The 6,967-nt window shown below is 38.2% G+C and overlaps 1 pseudogene across 1 annotated transcript; it reads right to left on the bottom strand.

Annotated features, from left to right (window-relative positions):
* Positions 1 to 258: 258 nt before the first annotated feature.
* On the bottom strand, positions 259 to 2,778 carry LOC149138716 (hydroxycinnamoyltransferase-like; annotated as a pseudogene). Its single transcript, XR_016264692.1, has 3 exons — positions 2,572 to 2,778; positions 1,720 to 2,193; positions 259 to 1,412 (listed from the first exon to the last, which is right to left on the bottom strand). The product of XR_016264692.1 is annotated as a hydroxycinnamoyltransferase-like (transcript).
* Between the last annotated feature and the right edge of the window lie 4,189 nt (positions 2,779 to 6,967).

The raw sequence follows: 6,967 nt of genomic DNA, 5'->3' as shown, positions 1-6,967 counted from the left end.
CGGTAATTTTTTTTAATCATAATTCATGCGAAGAAGAGACTTATGAAGAAAAACTTGATTGATATCTAAGTTCATTAGACCATTTTGGTCGCGTTAATGTCATTAATTTTTTTTCATTCAATTCAAGGCAAATTCTGTTTACATTTCCTAACATAGATTGCGAACTCCAGTTTTATATTATAGCAAAGACCCAAACAAAAACAAAAAATTTCCACCCTAAGGGTTTGGATGACTAATTATCAGTCAAATCCTCAAACATTCAATCTTTATAACAGATTAATATCTGTTATAGAAACCAAAATACGAAAAAATCACACAATTCCACTGAATTGGATGATGAATTCCACAGAAGCGAAGGAAGCAATTCAACCAGCAACAGAGAAACGAAGGAAGCAATTCAATCAGGGAGGGACGATCATGAGGATCCGTTTTAGGACATCCATCTGATGGCGAGGAAGGCAAGTGGACACATCAATACTCCTTCCTCCATTTTCATCTTTCCCGCCGATAAAAAATATGGTTCCTATTTTAAGATATGGAGGCTGCACATTCAACGGCTTCCCCCATCCATGGTCTATTTCGTATACTGAGAATTTCGGAGAGCTCGCGACGCCAGCATAGTAACGGGAAACTCCAAGTGTTTTAACAATCGACTCTGAAAAAACAGAAGACGGATTCGAGTAAACCCAATCTATCAGATTATTTAGCTGCATCTCCATGGTACAAGAATTGATGAGTTCCTGAATGAGAGAGGCAGCAAAGCGGACATCTTACCCCAACAGCTGTTTGGCACTAGTCCGAGCAACGCCCGCGGACAGGCAGTTCCCAAAATACGTTGGGGGTAAGGGAGGTTTTATTCGGCCTCTCTGATTGGCAAGCACTGAAATATCAATGGGCTCATTGTCTGGAACCTCTCGAGCTTTGGTTAAGCATCTCCAAAAATGTGCGATGACTGCCACAAAGGAACTTGAAGCCTGTGCTCTTTCTTTCAACTTTCGAACCATTTGTTCGCTGAATCGAAAAGTATACAATTCGACATCTGTTTCATCTTTCATGGATTTGATTATCTGAGCACTGCCTTCATTTGTGTTCTCCATCCTGGCATTGTCAGTGCTGACGTTAATTTCTGAATGATTCAAGGGCGGTGAATCTTCTCGCACAAACTTCAAAATCTGCGCTTCCTTGATACAATCAGTGACAACTTCTTCAGCTCTCCAAGAAACATTGGGCAGTGCACAAATCTTCTCGTCATGTTTGAAGATTTCTCGCATGTGCTCAGGCTTATTGGAAATAGGAAGCCCTCTGCTACATTCCGCCCAGCACTTCATGAAATGCCAAAAGGAACTCCCGTCTGCAATAACATGATGAAAATGGATTCCAATGTAAATTCCCCCTCCCAGAAAAGCTGTGACCTGCTCTGCAAAATCAGAAACCTATCATTGCTTTCGTCATTGCAAAATAAATTGGCAGATATCCCCAATTTATTTGTTTTTCTTCTCAAATCTGGTAAAAAGGCTATAATACATTTACCCTGAACCTTAAAAATTTTGTAGACTTCTACAGGTATGCCAGATTTGAATTTATTTCTCCTCTAAATTCCAAGAAAAATGAACTTTTCATTACTCTTTTGGATCAAAGGTGTATTGATTTATAACCTATAATGAGCATTTAATAATGCCAATCTCAGAGAAATCTCTGTTCTGCATGAATTTTTCATACCTGAATTAAGAGAAGCAGCCCGTCATAAGTTCCATTCTCCGATGTATCGCAATCATGGCTCTGCACAAGTTCCTTGAAGAAACTTTTGTGCCGAAACTCCTCTTTTTCCAACTCTTCAAAAGCCATACCGATGGATGCTTCCACGAATTCCACTCCCCTATCGTTGCAATCAATTTCAGGCTGACTAGATTCTTCTCCCTTAATATCCAGTCGACCAGCGAATGGATAAAAATCTACGAGTACCAACGACAGGCTCCTCTTAAGCTTCTCGCTTATGGTAGAAAAATCCATCTCCTCCTCATCTATTTTATAGAACATAACCCTCTGATTGTCAAAAGAAATATAAAACAGATCGATGCTGGATAGGAACATGTGATGCTTCATAGTAGGAATGGCCGGTACCATGGATGAAACTCTCAACACTTTTACATTTTCTTGCTCTTCCGCCATTGTCCCGGGTTTTTTAGAAAACCGCTGAGGATTATATGGAAATAAAAGGGGAGGCAAGTATTAAGCCCCAAACAAGTTTTAACTTTGTAATATAACAGTAGAGTAAGATTTCATTTCAAAGCTGAAAAGCTGAAAACCTTATCGACGCTGCAAGGTCCTCAGCAGAATGGAAACCAAATGTAATCGTAATACTATACACAATATACAATTACTGTTAAACTCTTAATAAAAACACGTCAAGCCTATTCAAAATATACTCAGAGACAAAGAGAGCTAAGCTTGCAGAGCAAACAAATAAATCTAAGTTTGGTCAATACAAGCAGGTTTAGTCTTCACAAAAGTTCCAGAGAGAGGAAAACATTAAAGTTAAAATTCAAAATGGGTAATGAATGAGATTAATACCTTGTCCTCCCTCAATGAGAATCGATCCCTGGGAGACTGAATGTTATTCATACGACGTCCTTCCTCAATGGGAATGGATCCGTGGACAGATCGCTCGTTATTGGAGATTGCAGAAAGCGATACAATATACAAGGAGAATGGGGACGGCAGAGGAAACAGGAAGGTAAATTAGTAGGTGAGTCCTTGTATGCACATGTGAAGTTTCAAGATGAGCGGTCATCCTGGAAGTCCACTAATAGGCTGTGTTCCTTGCCGAATCTCATTCACCATTTCTCCGTTCTATGCACATGGGAAGTTTCAAGATAAGCGGTCATCCTGGAAGTCCACTGACAGGCTGTGTTCCTTGCCGAATCTCATTCACCATTTCTCCGCTGTCAAGGTAGGTGAACAATGTTTCCCAGGCTATACCATATTTAAGTCTGATAGGACAACCTGACATACTGACGATGGGACAACCAAATGATTTTTTATTAAATATTAACAAGAATCGAAAAAAGTTTACCAATATTTAAAGCTTAGAAAGAAAATTTGGAGGAAGCGGGTACTCGAAAATTTCAACACTACCGTGTGAAAAAAACATGTTGAAATGTCAATAATTTTAACCAACAAATTTTCATAATGGGAAAATCTATTTGAATTCAACAATCAAGAAAAACCCTAAAATTCTTCTAATATCACAGCTAAGAACCAGATCCCATCATCCTATAAAAATAAGAGGTAACACTGATGAAACTCTCAACCGTTTTACATCTGCTTGCTATTTCGCCATTGTCCCGGGTTTCTCGTAGAGCGCTGAGGATTAGATGAAAACAGAACAGGACACGAGTATTAAAGTCCAAGGAACTCTCAGCGCAGTGATATAAGAGTAGAGTCATATTTCATTTCGTTGCCTAAAACGATGGGCAATGGATGACCATTTTATATCATTAGCTGTTGCAAAACCCATCAATAAGTAAACAATCATTGAATTTATATAAAATTTTCAAAAATGTTAATATGAATGCTATTAATACCTTGCCTTTCCTCACTGGTAATCGACCGCTGCAAGACTGACTGCAATTAATTATACCTTGTCCTTCTCAATGGGAATCGATCTCTGGACAGAGCGCTTGATATTGAAGAGTGCAGAAAGCCATAGGAGAAAATGAGGCGGCAAAGGAAACAAGAAGTGTAATGTACCCCGGTAACCTCACATGTAAAAGCAGGGAGTTAGAATTTTTTTATACAAATAACCGCAAGTAATTATGCAAATCACAACTCCACATTCCTTATTAACCATTAGATATAATGTTCATTAGAACATAACGTGAATTTCAATAAAGGACAGTAAGTTGCATAACCATTAACAACCACTGTTGTAGTGTAATAACATAAACTGTCTTATGGACTTTGCAACCATTTCCATATTTCCTTAGTCATATTACTTAAACACATACTTGGACATTATGATTATCACATCAAATAAAGAATCATCATCATCATCAATCTGACACAAAATACAATCACACCATTGAACACCAATATACCCTGGAAACCCCGTAGGGTGAAAACCAGCAAACGTTTAATCTTATTATTAAACGCTCGTGAGGGTTTTCACCCCTCACTCAATGGCTTATAAGGGATTCCATCCCTTAACCATTGTTATAAAATCATTACAATGAATTATCATTAAGTTGTCATATAACTAGCTAAAAGCCAATACATTTTCCATGAAACCCTTTACTTACATACCGCCACATGCAACATTCCTTGTGGCATGATTGTTCTAGCAATGTACGAACCCGCAACTCATCTGCATGGACCATTAATCCTTTTCTTGCCACAACGTTAAATATAATCTATGCCTTGCGCAAGTAGTCCAACTTTACCTGCCCATGTTATCATTATCAACATTGACATCATGATTACATTTATAAATAATCATATTAACTAGCATTTCCCTTCGCATAAGCACATATTCTTAGAGAACAAAACACTAAGGCATTCCTTTGAAGGGACTAACTAAAACATCAGTTATAATCTTCTTACATGAAAATTTACATAAACTTTATCAAAAGATCTAGTCCTTTAGCTATTACTTTTGATGCATGCAAATATATAAAGCAATCTCACACAACCTGTAGTCTTTTCCCGCATGCGAATATATATATCCTTTCTAATGAAAGCTAACACAAATCTCGTGTGCATACACATCTCATTCAACAAGAAACTAAGATAATAGTTATGTTAGCATAAAAGTATTCACACATCATTTTCCTAAAGAAAATGGCTCAATAGTTCTTCAATCCATACAAAGAATATATCTCTATTGACTATACTTAGTGTATCCAATAGCTTATCATAATAGCCCTTCTATTCCCTTCTCTGGAATTCTACCATCATTTCATGTAAACAGTTACATACTTCTTTATTAAAGGAGGTCATTATAATACCCATTTTCTATCTTCCTATATGTAAGTTTTTCATGCTTCCCTTTCAAGAAATTGCTATGGATACCCATCTTTATGCTTAAAGAATCAAGAAACAATAACAAGGTTATCTTAACCTTTTATGCACCAAATCAAGAATTCGACCCAACTCATGTAGTAAGACAATCTTTTCAAAAGATTAATATTTTCAAGAAAGTTAACATCAATATTATTTTCAAGAATGTCAACATAATACTTTCTCATGTCTAAGTATTGATTTTCAAGAGAGCTCTCTCTACCCATGAGAATATTTCACAATTACCCTCTTAATCTACACTCACTTCCAAGAAAAAGACTATGAAATCCCTTTTTAAGAAAAGAGAATTCTTTTTCTTACTTATGCATGTTATATAAAAACAATAAAAGTTACTTATCTTTTAATGTTGCAAAAATATATAATAGTCATCTTTTCCTAGATATGGTAATAACAACCTTTAACTACATGTAGTAGTATATTTTCTCTACTAAGAAAATATATATAATATTCAATATTTATTTACATGCGGTAAAATATTTTCTTTGCAATAGGAATATTTATCCTTTTTTTTGTGTAAGTCAGCTTGTTATATTAAAAAGAAGTATTTATAGTACAAAAAGTCTGCACCTGCAGACAGAGGGCTGCCAGACTGCAAGCCTAACCCCAAAATTGACCAAAAGAGATAACCATACTACCACGAGCACACCACGCAGGGTGGCAGAGCAAAAGAGCTTTACTAAAACAAACAACTAAACACCTGCCTAACTGAGGCAGCAGACAGACTTCAGCAGCGACAAACCAACTAACCAGCATAGCATAAAGGACCATAACAGACCAGCCGAAAGAACCCAAAAACCAGCCGAGGCAAAAACCAACCCCTTTACATCTTGAGCACAAAATAATTCCTGGATGCTTCCGGAGCTGATTTAGACATTGAGATGCCTGCCTGCGCAGGCTTGGGATGATTGCTTTGATAATCACCCGCCGGTTCTTCCTTTTGGTTTTCGACCTGCCTTGCATCCTGACCAATAGTTTGCCTTAAGAGTTTGATTAACACTGTGAGCTTCTTTGTAATGATATCTACCTGTTGCTCCAGCGCGCTTACCTTGAATTCCAGGCTCTCCAAAATCGCTATGTGTTCCTCAGTCTTAGCCTCAGTGATGTGCTGGACCTTACGCATTTGCTCCGCATAGTTGCCCTGCATGCTTAAGGCTTTAGCTAATAGTGTTTTCATTCTCCAGCTTTCTGCTTGTGTCCTCACAAATTGGGTAGCCCGCGTGGTGACAGTTCCTGGATCCTGGAGCCAGTCCACTTCCTCTTCCATTTCTTGCTCTTTCAGCTTCTTTTCTTCCTCAGTTACCATAGCTTCCAGGTCATTAATCTTTCGCTTATTCTTCTGCGATGTGCGAGTTTCATACATCTCTCTGGCCATCTTGAGATCTCTATTAGCAGAGGCGTTACGACTACCTTCCCCTGCCATGATCGTGCTTTCACTCACTGTATAGTTCTGGGTACTTTCAGCAGAAGAGAGGGGTTCTGGCCTATAACACGATAAAACAATGCTTTTGCCCCCGCCTTTGGTTGATATTAAATAGAAGTTGCCTGGGAGATTACCGGCTGAAGACCGCCTTTTCCTTTGCAACTTGCAGGTCATATCATAATTACTTCTGCGTGATGGAGAATTGTTTTGGTAGTGGCTCGTATTCTTTCCCTTACGGTCACTTTTTCTCTCCTGCTTCAGTGTCTGCCAAGTGTCCCACTCCTTGACATGGCTTAGGCGGTGCATATCCTTATTAATCATACCTGATAATATACCATCTTTCTTCTGCTCGCGCCATGAATGCGCCGGATTCGCTTGTCCTTCTTTCCTCTGCCAATCTTTAATGGTGCCTGCATTGCCAGCATGTCTCATCATAGTATGACGTCGTTATAGCCTTCCCACATATCAATC

The sequence above is a fragment of the Pinus tabuliformis genome, chromosome X, assembly GCF_031772625.1.
Source record: "Pinus tabuliformis cultivar Carrire ecotype Pingquan chromosome X, CPIR1, whole genome shotgun sequence".
Classification (NCBI taxonomy): domain Eukaryota; kingdom Viridiplantae; phylum Streptophyta; class Pinopsida; order Pinales; family Pinaceae; genus Pinus; species Pinus tabuliformis.
The sequence above is the reverse complement of the archived record's forward strand: the minus strand, read 5'-3'. Positions and strand labels throughout refer to the sequence as shown.